Source organism: Artibeus jamaicensis, unplaced genomic scaffold, assembly GCF_021234435.1.
Source record: "Artibeus jamaicensis isolate MK-2021 breed Jamaican fruit bat unplaced genomic scaffold, CSHL_Jam_final contig_797, whole genome shotgun sequence".
Taxonomy (NCBI): domain Eukaryota; kingdom Metazoa; phylum Chordata; class Mammalia; order Chiroptera; family Phyllostomidae; genus Artibeus; species Artibeus jamaicensis.
The window spans coordinates 18,085,576-18,101,719 of NW_026521977.1; the positions used below are offsets into that span (position 1 = coordinate 18,085,576).

Here is a 16,144-nt window from a genome sequence, read left to right on the forward strand (position 1 = left end):
GTTCCTCCCAAGGTGGCTCCTTAAACTCTTGTATTCTTGTACATTTTGCCTCTACATTCTAAGCCATCGAACCTCCCCCACAGGAGACACGACCCACCACACCAGCGTGAGGACCACCAACCTAAATACTCTGCTGAGGGCTTGGCCCGCATATTTCCCCGATGTCAACCAGGCTTTTCCATTAGCCACTGAGTGGATGTTTCTTTTTAAATAAACCCTGTGGGCTAAATGAACCCTGTGGGTTCAAGTTCTAATGGAAAGTGAAGGAAAAGCAAGTATGTTCTCTGTGACTGTTAGTTATTTTAACATGACACACACTCCAAGATGAATGCCTTCCCTGAATCGGCTTACTGAAGCGGGTCAAAGAAAAATGCTTTACTTCAGAAGCACGTGAGCAAGCAGGGTACCAAACTGACTGGCGGAGTCCCTCACTGACGCTGTGGCGCCGGACCCTCCCCTGTTTGCTTTCTTATGGCTCCCTGTGCTGTTCTTTATCACACACTCACAAACTCCACCAAGTGCGTGTTTAACTAAGAGCTTGGAGAGGATTTGGGGGGTAAGTTGGGGAGGAGGGAACCCCTAACAGCAGCTCCCTATGACCATGTCCAAAATCTTTAAAAACAAGATTGTTTTTGTGAACCAAGCTAAAAAGGCAGTTCTCTAGCAAAAATGTGGCCAGAGAGGAATCAGAAAATATTGGCTGTTTCACAGCCCCTGTGGAATGTGCTGTGGAATAACTGGGGCCTTTACGCCCCCAGCCAGACCCCATCGCTGTCATCATGACTGCAGTTATTGCTCTGGTGGGTGGTACCATATATTGCTATGGCCCCCTATGTAGTTTAAAAATTGTCACTTATATTAGTAGGTGTGGCGGCGGGGTCTGGGTGACCAGCACTCCTTTCTCCAGCACGAGCGTAGCCAGGTCATGTCCCAGTCCTCTCGGCAGGTGATACTGTGAGCTCTTCCCCAGCACCCCTCACACGCACCTCGTCCTGGACAAAGGGCCAGGGAGCTGGAGTCCAGTGGTCTTACTTCGAAATATCTGCTCTGCCACCCAACCTTGCCTCACTCCCATCCCGGCATCCCGTTGCAGTCCCCTGAAATGCAAGCACAGCACTACCTCACAGGGCTCTTGTGATGATTTAAGCATACTATTTGTGATAATAAGAATTTTTCAATGTAATCCACAGAAATGGAGTCTGGCTAATTGAGGGAGAGCAGGGATTTATTAAAAGGGTTCTGGAAAGCCCACAAATCTCTGGAAGGGCCAGAGAACCCATGAAAGCCCATGTGGCCAAGAATAACATCTGCAATCACATCACAGAGCAAGTCCCCTGAAGAAACCTCTCTCACAGCCACTACTATCCCCAGATACTCTGGATGTCAACTGTTGTGGGGTCACTGTCATGGCTGCCATCTCAAAAGGGACATAGCTGCTGGTAGGTCCACCCCCTCTTGCCAGATTGGACTCTGCACAGTCCCTGTCTCGACACATGAGCAGCTGCTGAGTCATGGCAGGGGCAGGGGCACTGGCCAAGTGTCAGTCATGAGCCAGCATCCTAGCTGCAAAGGAGGGTGGGAAAACCAGTATCCGGCATTTGCAGTTCTGATGATGCGTGTGTTGTGGGGCAGGGGTTTCCTGCCGTCGCATGAGGCATGTTCAGTTCCTAACAGTCAAATGGAACAACTAACAGTCACTAAACAAATGAAATACTTAATCTAGTATCTGATGTGTTATCCTTCACCCTTGTACCTTATTTACTTACCCAAGTGGGTGTTGAGCCCAATGCTGGAACAACACATTGTAAAGTTATTCTAAAAGCCCCGATTTCTGCTTCTGAAATCCACCTGTCCCCACACCTCAGTCTCTTTATCCTTCTTCCCAGGAAGCCAATGGTTGTCTGATAAACCAGTCTCTGCTCAAAGCTGATGACTAAAAATTTATTTCTTAGTGTCTGATTCTTTATGGAATCTATTTTCACAGGAGATTCCAGGACCCACAAACGTTCAACTCCCCCCAAATTTCAAGCATCTGTAAAAGTCACTTGGGAAGATCTGGATCAGCAAGGAAGTCTTTCGACTCAGACACAGACTGTTCAATAATAGCCTTGGACAACACTGACCCTCAACTCCCTTACCACCCCTGACCTTGGGCAGATCGCACATGCTGTCGCTCCATCTCCCCACGCCCCCACTCCACACACACATACACACACACACACACACACACACTCACACACACACATGTGCCCCCCCACCCCACACAGTCTTTAAGGTAAGTGTGAATTTCCTAAGGGACTAACTGGGAAACAAGAGAACTGAGATTAGACCTGGGTTTACTGACTCCTATGGTTCCTGCCTGTCCTTCTGCAGGTCGAGAACAGCCCCAGTGGTGTCAGTGCACAAGGAAGCCAGGAAAACCGAAAGCCAGTCCCCAGGCGGCAGGAGAGGCAGGCAGGGAAGAGGAAGCAACCCTGCGCTGACCCCTTCCTAGAAAGCATCCCATTTGCTTTAACTCCGAGCGTTTCCAAAGGGTTCTGATGCCAACATATTCACATTCACCAGGAAGACTTAATATAGTCACTTCCTTTTTGTCTCAAAAATTGCAAAAATTAGGGGATGTGCGATAACCACAGAAGGAATCCAGGTGCCACGGGAGGCGGGAGCCAGCTGCAAACCAGTGAGCCCTTTTAGTTGCAGCCACGGGGAAAGTGAGCCGTCTCTGAGCTTCGTGATTAAAGCAACTGCAAATTAGTTTCCGCAAAGGTCTTTCCCCTTAAATTGAAAAGCACTGTGTAATGGAATTTCATAGACGCTGCTTTGGAAATGACTTCATACCTCACTGTTCAGCACCGAGAGGTGACCGCATGCCGTGAATCATAGAGGATGAAGCTTTCCGGGGCCTGCCCAACTTTCCTCCGACTTCCACATGTAGACACTCAGGGATGTGGGGGGGGAGGGGATGGAGCTCGGCGCACTGGGTCACCACCACGAAGTCATCAGTAGTCCTCTCCTTCCCAAACCAGGCTGTCTGCCTGTCACCCACGCCTTCTACCACAGTCAGGCTCCTAGGGGTTGCTAGTGGTGTGCGGATGGCCCAGGTGCAAACATTTTAAATGAAAGGCTTTGGAAGGCTTGCGGCTCCCAAGCTCTATTAGAATTTCCAGTAGAAATGATGAAGTCAAGCAATCCAAGAAACACTGAATGCCATACTTTTTCACTAACTGCCTTTGCTCTCTCGAGGGCACCCTTCCAGAACACCAGAATCGTACTTCCAATTGGTCAGCTGCTCTACAGTGAATCCAACAGGAGTCCTTTCGGTGTCAAGCCTGATGGACTAATTTCCAGATAGCCCAAATTATTCATTCAGCCATGTAGAAAAATGTCTTAACATCTATCCTGTACTGGGCCCTGGGATACAACAGTGAGCAAAGTCGTGGCTCTCATGGTGATTACCATCAAGTGATGGAGACTGAATTACATTTCAAGTAATTATTCCAGCAAATAAAAAGTGCAACTCTGACAATGCTGTAGTGAGGTTGGTACAGAGAGAGTCCAGGAGAGAGGAATTAGAGCTGGTCACAGCATTCAGAGGACATCCCTGAGGAAGTGACCTCTCAGCTGAGAACTAACAGGTAAGGAAGAGTTATCTGAGAGGGGGTTGGGGCGTGGTGAGGACTGGAAGAAAGGCTGGTGTACATTAAGCTTGGTAAGCAAGGGTTAGCACGGCACTAGAAGAGCCTGAAAAAGGGCCAGACCCTATAGAGTTTTGCAAGACATGCAAAGGAGTTTTGTCTGTATTTGAAATGCAAATTGGAGGCCAAGGGAAAGCCGTAGGCAGGAATGAGGGTAGGAAGACTGTATTCCATTAGAAAATGTCTTTCTGGATGCAGCACAGTGGCCCTAAGAATGGGGATGTGAGCTGTTAGTCAAAAACCCATCAAGGAAAGGTGTTCAGAGCCTTGTCTGCCTGGCAGTGTCCTGACTTGATGACCATATCAAGGCCAATGTCACAGCCAACTGAGAAATCCAGGGCACCAGTCCCCCACCCCCAAACTCTGTCCACTGCAGCATTATCTAGTAGCACAACTTTTAAGGTGTGATTTGTCACCAGGGGCTGTAAATTAGTAGACCAGGCAGCATATCCCTTCACCCCTCTGGGGAACTACCTATCAACACAGACAACACTGAGAGTAACAAGGTACTGCCTCCTGCAAATGGGGTCATCAGCACACACCTGGTGATCTCTTTCCAGCTACAAGGTCTGTCCAGAAGGTATCCAGTCTTGTGATGTGAAAAATAGAGAAATTTATTGAAGAGGATAGAAGATACAGGGAACACTGTACACAGGACAATAACGCCTCAGTCCCCTTCAAAGTAGGCACTTTGGCACCTCACACCGTTCTCCCCATAGCCATCATATCCTTCCCAGTCGTGCTCACAGATGGTCTAAAATCTCTTTCCTTTCAAAGGTGATTTTAGTTTTGGGAAAAGCCAGAAGTCACAGGGCACCAAATTTGGGCTATAGGGGGGTTGAATCACCTGGGTGATTTGACATTTCACCAAAAAATTCTGCACAAAATATGATGCGTGAGTGGGCACATTGTCATGATGAAGCTGCCAATCACTAGTTGTTCATAGCTGCAGCCTTCTGAATCATATGAATAGTTTTCATGGAGGAATGTTCAAGCGTAATGCAAAATTTGATGCAGAGTCATTGCTCTACTTGCTCAGTCATTTTGAATGTGACAGCCACACAGTACACATGCTCACTCAATGGCATCTACTGCCCTGACTAGCACAGTGAAGTTGTCATTGTTCACGCATGTGCATTGCAGTCCACTCTCCTTGGTTGCCAGGTTACATGATGTCATGTAAACTGTTCTTGTTTTATTAACAATGGCTGGGATTTTTCCGGAAAGACCTCACTTATCTACATAAGCTCTGCCGAAGAAAAAAGTTTAAGCATGTGCTCTTAAAAATGATAATAATTAAAAATTTTAATCTCTGGTCAGTACTTATGTGCTTATGTATTGGAGATGAGCAAAAGAGCTGGTTACCCAAAGAATCAAATTCTTCGAACACAAGTTCACCTTGTGTGAAAACAGGGCTCGCCCTATGTGGTGACCTAATGATTAAGTGTTAACATACACTATGTTCTGTCTTAATTTGGGCAACAGAATGCCATAACCTGGGTGCCTTAAACAACAGGTAATTTTATTTCTCATAGTTCTGGCAGCTGGGAAGTCCAAGACCAAACTGTCAGCAGATTTCGCTTTGGAGAGAACCCACTTCCTGGCTTACAGACAGTCACTCGCTTGCTGTGTCTTCACACAGCAGAGAGGGTGAGCACTAGTTTCCTTCTCTTTCTCTAAAAACACTGACCCCATGCTGGGGGCTCCACCCTCATGACCTCAGCTAAACCTACCGGCCTCCCAAAGGCCCCACCTCCTAATCCTAACCCAGTGGATTTTAACACACCATTTCAGGGAGGCAAACGTGCTGTCCATCACATGCTCATTTTGTTACATAAGCTATTTCACATTTGCTTATCATTGCATAAAAAGATCTGTCTAAGGTTATGGAGTTATGTTCCAAACTGTTATCAATTTCTGCTTATAACAATTCTGTGGTAATCACGTCACACAAATACAGTCCACCCAGAGCTCTGCCTTTTTGCCTCTGGCCAATCTGCCAGAATGGCTCATGTGCCCACCGTCCCTTTGTTTCTGTAAAAATTCATATTTTTGCTCCCCAAAAAGGGATGCATATGAGCCCATCAGTAACCTTTGAACATAGAGCATGGATTAGGTTTTTAAAATAGAAATCAGAGTTTGCATCAATGAAAGGGAAGACAGATACCCTTTTTAAAAATTTTAATTGTTGTTCAAATACAATTTTCTGTCTTTTACTCCCAGCCCAGCCCAACCCCCCCCACACACACACAGATAAGCTTTGATTGGGAAGCAAAAGAAAATAAAGAGACAAAGAGGTGGGTTCCCATGGTGACCAGCAGCAGGCTTGAAGTCATCAGGTGCCAGTAAGGGGAGATACCAAATCTCAGGTTCCAATTTATCTTAGAAATCTCTTAGAAGTCTGGTGTATCCTTGGTTTATCTTTGAACAAGATCAATGTTGCAAAGCATGCTGCATATTCAACAAACCCTTTTTCTTTTCCTCCTGGGGACACTTCTAGGCTACGTATCCAGCCACCTTTTCGATGAAGCCATTGTGATATCTGCCCAGCGGAGTGTGTGTGGGAATGATATGAACCTCTTCCAGCGCTGGCCTATGATAACATCCTGCAGACTCTTCCTTGCTGATTTCCCCTTTCTCTTAAGAATGGAGAAGATTCCACTGACACAGAGCAGTAGTTCTCAACTTGGGGCAATTCCACCCCCTCCCCTATGGACATTCGGCAATGTCTGGAGACATTTTGGTTCTCACACCCGGAGGATATTTTACTGCCACCTAGAGGGTGGAGGCCAAGGGTGCAGCTAAACGCCCTATAATGCACAGAGCAGCCTCCAGGACAGAGCAGTATCCGGCTCCAAAATGTTGGCAGTCCCACAACAGAGACACCCAACCTAGAAGGCAGGTTCTTTAGTGTCTGCATGGACAGACCACCACACACACACATAACAGACAATAACCTTTTGTTGTGTGAGGCCACTGAGATTTGGTGGCAGTTCATTGTAGCAGCTAGTATTATTTACTTTAACAAACACAACTGATAGAAGTTGATCTTTCTGTGGAGGACAAGTGCAGCCTAGCAACACAGCCATATCACTTGACAGATACTGGGAAGGTTCCTGGAACAAAGAAGTGAAGGGATTTATATTTACTTCAGTTACTTTTACAGCTGTTATTTAAGTATGGCTCCCAGCTAAAGAGGTTTTGGTTTGGTTTTAGTTATCTAATTTTCAAAGACCTCAGCAAATATGATTTTTTCTTTTTGTCATCATGAATGGAATTTCATACTTATGAGTGCTTCATTTCTTATGTACTAGCTGACTGGTCATATTGTTAAAAGCAACTAATTATAAAATAATTGTGGTTTCGTATTGAAGAAGAAAAAGAACTAAAAGAAAAAGAAGAGGAGGAGGGGGAGGAGAGGGAGAAAGAAGAAGAAGACAAAGAAGAGCTAAAAAAGAAGAAGAGGAAGTGCGGAAGGAGGAAGAGGAAGAGAAGGCCTGGAAGAAGAAGGAGGGGGAGGAGGAGAAGGAGGAAGAGAAGAAATAGTGCAGGGCAGTGGATGTCTGGTCCCGTCCCCTAAGTCATGAGGCCTCTCAATGCCACGGGGGTGAACAAGGTCAAGAGTGCAGTGGATCCTTCATGGCTCTTTCACTTTGAATGACCAGAGGTCAGCAGAGAAACACAGCAGGAACCCCAGCTGTCCAGGAAAAACACAAGAACAGCCAGAGGTGAACCAACACCAACCTCTCTCCTTTTTTCCTTTCCCTCTCCCTATTTCCATGTGATGTGACCAGGACTAGCTGACAATAATCAGCAAGGTCCGTTTAGTGTATGGTCTGGTCTTGCTGTGACTAATAAGATGATTGGTTGTATATATCCTCTTTATGGTTGTTCATTATATCACCCTAACATAAAGTAATTTAATTTCAGTGGGATAATTAGGGCATTTCTAATCTAAGTGATAGTCTGAATGAAATGAGATTCTCAGAGGGAGATTTGTGTATCAGGAGACTGGTGACCTCCGGCCCCAATTTTCACACAATGTATTCATCTGACATGCCGACTTCCCAGGCATGCTGGAGCCGAGCACTTCCGAGCCTGCGGGTGATAGAACACACCCGCAAATGAGATTACTTTATTTATAATGAGATTTCCATGGGCTCAAGGAGATAGATCATAATATTTTAAGTGAGGCCTTCAAACTGATGGAGTCATCATACTGTAAACGGAAGCCCTGAGATGCAAATGTAGCAAAGAGGGAGTAGAGCCCTGCCTGGCGTCTCAGATGCTACACAGTGAAACTGAAGACAGAGCCCCGTGGGAGGCCTGCCTGACCGAGGCCATGGGGCAGGGAAATCCTCACACTAGCTGAGACCCCAGGAAGCCCATTCTCACCTGCCCCCTTGGGGAAGCTGCAGAAAGAGTCTGCTCATTTAGCTAGAGACCAGGAACAAGGGAAGCAGCAAAGGGTGGTTGGGGAAGGGAGGGTCACCAGCATTCTGAGTCAGCAGGGCAGCCAAAAGGCCTATCCTGCCTGCCGCTACCCAATCAACACGCCCCCAGCGGCAGACCCACCCACCTCTGCCTCCTGCACTGGCTCCAAACCTTACCAGTGGGGTCACTCTTTTACACCAGTCATCGGAGGCAGGATGCTGACTCCTGTGAGAGAAACCCTGCTTTTGAAAACACTTCCTATTATTTGTTCAGTCACTGACATCCCACAGGTGCCAAGCACTGGTCAAGCCCAAACCAGACTAATCCCCTCTTTCCAGGATCCTTGCATTCTTCTGGTTCTGTTGCTCAAGCCTCCTTTAAATTCCTTGTAGAATTTGAGAGGAAAAAAGTTCCATTCTCAGGATAAAAGTAACGTTGTTCTTCATCAGATAGTGTGAATTCTGCAGCTCATCTCGTTGCCCTTGTTTTCCTGGATGCCAGGAAGTCCAGCAATTACGGTCGATCTCAGTTGTGGATGCAGTATTAGGTGGGTGTGTTGTGGCTTTTTCCATCTTACTTTCTATTTTCCTAGTGAACATCTGTTTCTAGTAAAAAAAAAGATTTATTTGAATACATCTTGTTTGGTGAGGTGTTTCAAGTTCAATTTGGGAAGAGTATATTTTGTTCTTAAAAATATAAGCAAAGATAGAAGTATTAACTTACAAAAGGCCACACTGTTCAACATTCTTTAGTATTTATTAAGTGCCTAGGAATGTTTAACAGCTGCAGAGCACAGGACACGGGCCCTTTTCATGGACTTCATGCCTCGTACATGCCTCTCAGGTCAGCGCGATTATCGCCCCTCAGAGATGGGGAATGATGATCAGAAGAGCTGAGCAGTTTGCCCGAGATGACACATCGAGTGAGGAGCAGAACCAGGCAGGATTTAAACCTGGGCTGTCTAGCATCAACTGCCGCCCTCTTAACCATTGTTTCTCGGCGTGTGCAATTCACTGTGCTAGGCAACAGCAAATGAACATTAAGCCTACTGGATGCCTCTGCTAGGCTGCCTCACGTTCTCTGACGTCCCTTTTGTCTTCCAGCCATTGCTGCAGCAGCCGGCCACACTCAGGAGTGACCTGACAGCACCTTGCCTGAGGGGCACGAAGTCTCTCTCACACAAAGTCTCTCTCGGCCCCAACCTCATGGGAGGTTGCAGGAGTCTGCTCGGAGACTCTGACACAGGCGCACATGTGGAACATGGGGGGCTAACACCCCAGGGGGCAACACCTTGACCTGTGAGGGATGGAGCCAGTGAATAAATGCCTCATTTCTGTGCTTTGGACTGAGAGCTCTGAGGCCCATTCTACATGGCTCCTCGGGGGCCTCCGGCGGGATTCAGCTGCTGTTGTCCACAGCTGACCAGCCTCCGTAACGTGGTTTGACTTTCCTTCTCCTGCTTCACTCCTTCCAGTCCCCAGTCTTGCTCCTGGAGATCAGTTTCTAAAACAAACTACCTGTATGCAAGACCTTGTCCCAGCTCTACTTCAGGAGTGGGAATCAGGGCTGAGACACCACAGTTCCTAGCTTTCGGAGCTCAGATTAGGGTTACAGCCCATGACGAGAGGACAAATTCATAACGATTCATTAGTAATCCACAACTGAGTAGCCAGAAGAGTGACCAAGCTGTGAAAATACAAGAGCTCAGAGAAAGTAGAGTAAGAAGAGAAATACAATAAAGTTTTATTGGAACAAAGCCACACATTCATGTACATGTTGTCTATGGCGCTTGTCTGCTGCCACAGCAGAGCTGAGTAGTTGCAACAGAAACCCACGGATCATCGCGCCTAATGTATTAGTATTTGGCTATTTACTGAAAAAGTCTGTGGGCCATAGAAAATCCAGGGTCCTCTGTGAATACAGAGAATGGGCACTTATTCTATGTGAGAGGTGGTGACTGGGAAGGTCACCAAAAGCTAGGAAGAGTCAGACTGTTGAACAGGAGCACGGGCATTCCAGGTAAAGGTAACAGCTGAACTGAAGGCACAGGGCTTAGAATCAGCAGGGTCCTTGAAAGAAACCGTCCAAAGTTTATTGCAGGAGAGAAAGGAACTACAAGGAAGTGGTGGGAGATGAGGCTACAGGCAGAGATTTCTTTAAGGTCTCTGCAGCCAGGTCATTTCTCTCATTCCAGGATATTTCCTTCAATAGCCAAAGATACTATAACCAAGAGTGACTTGAGTCGGGTCTGTCATTTCTTCTACAGAAGGGAGTTTCGTGGAGTTTGTGACAGTTACGCTCTTTTGATAAATTCTGGGAACCCTTTTCATAAAGCAGCCCTCTTTGCACCCAGGCATTCCTGACATTGAAGACCCACCACTTTGCCCCCCTCAGGTGGCATGGCTCAGGCTGTGCCAGCTCCAGCCTCCTGCTCCTGGGACAGCTGCTAAACCAGGCACAACTGACTCGTCACCATTACAGTGAGACTCCCCCCCGGGTGCCCTGACATGTCTCCCCACAGGCTGCCTTGCAGTTTCCTGATATGAGGACACAGTAGCATGTGACAAGAAATCCTGGAGACTGAGACCTGTCACGTGGCCCCAGGAGGAGGTGCTCCTTCATCACTGGGAAAGAAAAACCCTGGGCGATACAGCGAGGCCCAGGAATGAGCAACCTCATTTAGTTCTTTCAAGGAACAGAGGACAAAATAAGTGCCAGACAAGGCGATACAGTACTCAGAATATATTAATGACTAAGGTACTGTCCTGCCCTGGCGGGGCTCACAGTCTAACTGGGGAGGTCAATGAGCTATGTCATGGCCAGGAGGCTGGTGCCAACTTCCTCCGATGGGGTGCAGCCCCTGGAGGTAAAGCCAGGCAGGATATCAAAAGCTTAATAAACATCCTAGGGGACGTGGCTTCAGACGACAGGTACCACATCAACTGCTGATATGCAAATAGATGCATAAAGCACTGAAAGCTATTCCCCAAACAGTTTCTTCCTATCAAGAGCTTCAAGGTTTCTCTGACGATGCTTATTTGTACTCTTGACTCATTTGGTAAACCATTTCTGAATAAACAATGCAAAGGTGACTTTCAGTCCCACAAGGACAGAACTTAACACTTAATTTGGAAAATGAACTGATCGTGGGAATGCAGGAAACCAACACTGATTTTTTTTTTCCTAAAGGAAGAAATAGTTATTTCATCAAGCACTGTGCTGGGGCTTCATATGCATAATCTCATTCAACCTTCACAACAATGTGCTGAGATAGATTCCAGTACTATTACTGTCTCCACGTTACAGGTGTGGCAACTGAGTCTTGACGTGATCAAGTAACTTGTCCCCCCCTCTCCTGCCATCCCTGTGGGAGGCAGATGTCACCTGAGAGTTTATCCCAGGGGCCCCACCCTTCACCACCACACCAACTGTCTCCCTTCACTGGCCAGTGCCCTGTTCCCACCTGGGACATCTTTTTTTCCAGCAGTTTGGCCCTGACTAGGCTTCAAGATAAGTTCCTTCATTGTGATAAGCAGGGCCCCCGATCTCTGACAGCTGTTCCCTGCTCTTCATCGTCATCTGAAACAATCAGTACGCATTAGAGAGTACTTTTCCCTTTACAAAGGTGATAATTAGATAACAAGCTGAGATTAAAGCAATTACAGTTAGACAGCTGGCGAGGCAGCACAGTCATGTTGAAATATTGTTGGTACTTCAGCATCTGGCTCTAATAACAGCATAGGCTAAAGGATTTTACATTAATTACAGAACATAATTTAATATAAACATATTTAATTGCAATTGATGAGCGATAAACTGCTCAAGAATGGCTTAACCCCTTCCGCGTGTCAGAGTGATGGGAACTTCGGACAGGCTGCGGGCTCTTGTGCCATCATCCCTGCCGGGCCCTCCACGACTTCCTGGTCCCCTTTCCTGAGAAAACCCAGCTCAGAGAAGGAATGTTCTAGACGAGGATTTTCCTCACTGAGTATCCCTCGGGTCCTTGGCACACGTACAGCACTGCCCATCCTTAGAGAGCCAGGTGGAGGGAGGCGAGTGTGCAAGCCCGGCTGCGGTGCCCTGCCTGGGCTCGACCAGCTGCCCTTCCTCGCAGTGACCGGTGAAATGAGGCTGGTTTCCCCAAGTTCCCACACCTTCCTTCGGTGGTGCTGGCTTGGCTTCCGACAGTAAGTGAGCAACCTAGTAAACAACCCTCAGATCTCTTAGAAAAAGTATAGAGGTAAACCCACTTTTTTTTGGTCACGACTAGGAAGTCCCTGACCGCAACAGCCAGGGTATTTTCACAGTTTCGGAGTCCATGTGTCGTACCTGGAGACTCTTATGAGAGAGGACACAATTCTGGTGGGAACTGATGCTGCCAACCCCCATCCCTACCCCACAACCTCCACTGAGTAAAAGACTCAACCATCATTTTCTGCACATCATCTTCCCAGAAGTTCCATTCACAAATAGGAGACATTCAAAAGCCACGAAGACTACGTGGACCTTTTAGGAATTAACTAGATTCAGATGAAGTCATGAGGCTGGAGTCCCCCATGATGAGATTAATGTCCTTATAAGAAGAGAATGAGACCAGAACCTGTTCTCTGGGCCACATGCAGACACAGCAAGAAGGTGGCTGTCTATGAAGCAAGAAGCGGGCCCTCACCGGAACACAGCCACGCTGGTTCTCCAATCTGGACCCCACAGACTGCCACACTACAGAAAACAAATTCCTGCTGTTTAAGCCACCCAGTCCATGATAGGCTGTTGTAGCTGCTCGAAGTGACTAAGGCATACCACTACGTCCTAAGTACATTGAGATGATTCTTGAGAGACAATCCAAAGAAGTTATAAGGCTCCTTTCTAAAAAACATGGAGTAGCCCTGGAGTGAGTTGAAAAATTCAGGGTTAAGTTTCCCTCTGTAACAAATGATATAAACTTACAATAAGCCTCAAATACTGTTTTTACTCCTTCCTGTGGATTTCAAGGTATAAAACATACATTCTCTTAGAAGCTAAAATGAGTGCTGAAAAGACAGTTTATTATTCACAGGTAAGCAAGTGTAAGCTACTTCGAGAGGAGTTACTGACAGGTGCAGACAACGTAAAATCAGTGTGAAGATTCAGGACCACCTGTCGCCCAAGGGAGAGCCAGGCACCCTCAAAGTGGAAGCTGTTCTGCATACATCCTTCAGAGACAAGATGTTTAAGTTCCCTGACAGTAAATCTGCTCCGTGAGTGAAAAGTGTAAGGTATCTGCATGGACGTGGACAGCAGTATGGTGACTGCTAGGGGGAGTGGGCTGTAGAGGGACTGAATGGTAATGGGAAAAATACAGTAAAGATTTTTAAAACTTCAAAAAAGATATCTGCCCCCACACAGCTGAGAGGTGCACTCACACACATATTCTTACGTATATATATGGACATATATTCTTTTTATCCATTGACAAACATTTAGGTTGTTTCCATGTTTTGGTTATATGGGAGCAGATTTTTTTTTTGAATTGGTATTTTCATTTTCCTTGGATCTAGTCCTAGAAATGGAATTGGTAAATCATATATAGAAATAGTATTTGGCCATGAAAAATAAGGAAGTCCAACTATTTGCAACAGCATGAATGGACCTTAAAGTCATTATGCTAGATGAAATAAGTCAGACAGAAAAAGACCAATACTCTGTGGTCTCACTTAGATATGGCATCTTAAAAAAAAAAAACTCGTAGAAAAAGAGATCAGACATGGTTACAAGAGCCAGAGGGGAGGGAGGGGGCACTGGAGAAAAATGGTCAAAAGGTACAAATTTCCCATTGTGAGATAAGTAGGTAATAGGGATATAATATACAACGTGATTATTACAGCTAACACTGCAATATGATATGCAAAAAAAGTTGTTAAGAAAGTTGTTAAGAAAGTAAATCCTAAGGGTTCTTATTGCAAGAAGAATTATTTATCTTTATATTGCATCTATAGAAATGATAGATGTTAGTTGAATCTATTGGGATAATAATCATTTCACAATACATATAAACCAAACTATGTATTCCTTAAACTTGTACAGTGATAGATGTTAATTGTTTCCTCAATAAAACTGAAAAAGGCACTATAAAAAATCTAATTAGATATTTTTTCAAAGTCAATATACCAAAGGCCAACAAGCACATGAGAAGATACTCAACATCGTTAGTCATCAACAAAACCAAAGTGAGAGCCCTGGCTGGCATAGTTCAGTGGATTGAGCATGGGCCTGCGAACCACACAATCACGGTTCGATTCCTAGTCAGGGCACATGCCTGGGTTGCAGGCCAGTTCCCAGCAGGGGATGCACGAGAGACAACCATACATCAATATTTCTCTCCTTCTCTCCTTCCCTTCCCCTCTAAAGATAAATAAATAAAATCTTTAAAAAAAAACAAAGTGAGACACCACTGCACATACACGAGGATGGCTGTAATCGACAAGAAAACACCACCTGTTATGGGGATGTGGAGACATTGAAACCCTCCCACGTTGCTGGTGGAATACAAACAGCACAGCTGCTGCAGAAAACAGCTTGGTGGTTCCTCAACAAGTTACATGTGGAGTTACCGAACGACCCAGCAATTCGATTCTTGGTATACGCCCAAAAGAACTCAAAACATGCCCATACAAAAACCTGTACACAAATATTCCTAGCAGCATTATTCATAATAGCCCGAAAGTGAAAGCAACCCAAACAAACATCAATTGGTGAATAAGCAAAATTGGTATATCCATATAATGGGTTATCATCCAGCCATGAGAAGGAGCAAAGTATTGACACATGCTACAACACGAATCAATCTTAAAAACATTATGCTACGTAAAAGAAGCCAGACACAGAAAACCACATATTGTATGATTATATTTATATGAAGTGTCCAGACCTGGTAAATCTATAAACACAGAAAGCAAATTCATGTTGCCAGGGCACAGGAGGAAAGGGAAGTTGAGAGTGACCTCTAATAAGTATGGGGTTTCTTTTTGGGGGTGATAGAAATGTTCTAAAATTAGATCGTGGTGATGGTTGCATAATACTGTGAGTACACTTATATTGCTTATACTGAAAGCCACTAAATTTGTACACTTTATAATCGTTAAAGAAGTAGATGTTAGGTTAAGTAAATTTTCTCTCTCTCTCTTTTTTAAAGGTACCAATCTGGGAACCGAAGCTTCATCCCACGAGGGAAGCCTGGGAATCTATACAGTGATCAGAGATGTTCAAGACGTAAGGAAGCTGGAGTATTTATACACCACCTTCCATCCGTGACTGAAGGCTGCTTCCAAAAGGCATTAATTCCTTGCACTTCTGGCCTGGCTGCAAGAGGAGCTCTGGTGGCTCGAGCTAGTCCTAATGCAAATAGATGTGGGAGCTGACAGTTGCCATTCACACCAGTGTGCCCCAAACGGGGGTAGGCGGGAGGTGCAGGAAGCGCACTGACAATCTGCTGCTCTCTCATCGAGCTGTCTGGGATTAAATAAGAAAGCCTGCATAAAATGCTTCGCAGTGCTAGACACAGAGAAAGCTCATAATAAACGTGAGTGATTTTCACAGAAGACTCAATACGATTAAGTCATTTGATCAAAACTACGTAGTTAATGCAAGGTGAAGTAAGGATTTATGCAGATCTGTCTAGACCACACAATCCTACACACAGAAAATTATATTAGCCAAATATATACTAACCAATCTTGCAAACATACCTGTGAGATGACAATCTCATCTTGAGGGCATTCAATAACTATAACAAACATCTTTATTCTCCTTCCTTCCCCTTAGGTTCCCTCAATGGGGGAAGCAGTTGTATTGCTCACACAAAGGCCTTGAGGGCTGATGTTATGTCTGCACAAGATGCCCAGGGTCTGACTACTATGTGGTTTGTTGTGTAGACGCTTATTTGAGACTCAAAGCCTGAATATTAGCCTACAATTTAGCCCCAAGGACCAAGACACCGTAACACCTGAGACTGCCAGAGCAGCAGGGCCACACTTTCC

At 45.6% G+C, this 16,144-nt stretch overlaps 1 long non-coding RNA gene across 1 annotated transcript in view; it reads right to left on the reverse strand.

The window, feature by feature from the left end:
* Window positions 1-16,144, reverse strand: part of LOC119036440 (uncharacterized) — a 110,066-nt gene that overhangs the window by 69,304 nt on the left and 24,618 nt on the right. The window lies entirely within an intron of this gene.